The following is a 967-nucleotide window of genomic DNA, read 5'->3' on the forward strand; positions in this document are numbered from 1 at the left end:
CGGGGGGATCTTACTCTCCTTCCCAGTCTTTGTCACCACAAAACGGGCTGCTATCAATATACTGGAGAACAGTGTCTTCCTATAGCGAATCTCCTGGGAGTAAGCGGCCAATAGTGGAATCTCTGGGTCAAAAGATATGAGTATTTAAAGAATTTTAGGCACATGTTTCCAAATTACCCAAGTGGGAAATGCAGGTTGGGGCCCTTCCAAAAATGGAAAACCCGGGAGGTCCACAAGGAGATTGGGCTGGGCGGCAGGGCAGGGCCGATCGGAGGAGGCCGCTGGCAGAATTAGGGCTGCGCTCGCTCGCTCGCTGGCGTGAGACTGCCACTGAGGCACGGTACTGAAGTTCTAAGTGAGAGAAGCACACACGGGAAGGAATAGAAGTTTGCTGGTGCTGTTTCCTCCCCATTGGGAAGGAAGCTCCCTGCTGGATGAGAATACTTGGATGTTCAAGGAGAGGAGCCCCAAGCAGTAAGGGATGAAGGTGGGTAGCCTAGGGAGGAGGGGAGGGAAGAGACAGTGAAAGAGAGAAAGGAGAGACTGAGACCCACACAGCCAGAGAGAGGAACAAAGGGGTAGGCAGGGGGCTGGAGAGAAAGAGGCAGAGAGAGGCCGTGGGAGAAACAGACAGACGGACAGACAGAGACTGGGACAGGGACAGAGAGCGGGCTGGGGCGGGAGAAAGGAAGAGACAGACAGATCAAGGGAGAGCTCCTGAGGAGCTCGGGAGGCTGAGGAGGGGTCTGGAGGTGGGGAGGAGACTGGGGAGTTTGCTGCCCCGGGATGATCAGGGAACCCATGGGAACTGACAGGATCAGGGAGAGGGAGAACGCGTCCGGGGCCCAGGACGGAGAGTGCCACCAGATGTACCATTTCCTCTTTGCCCATTGGGAACTTTATGCCAGTGTGGAGGTGGGGGTGGGGCGCTGAAAAGTAGCAGCGCCAACGAAGCCGCCCCCCCCCC

Source organism: Gracilinanus agilis, chromosome X (genome assembly GCF_016433145.1).
Source record: "Gracilinanus agilis isolate LMUSP501 chromosome X, AgileGrace, whole genome shotgun sequence".
Lineage (NCBI taxonomy): Eukaryota > Metazoa > Chordata > Mammalia > Didelphimorphia > Didelphidae > Gracilinanus > Gracilinanus agilis.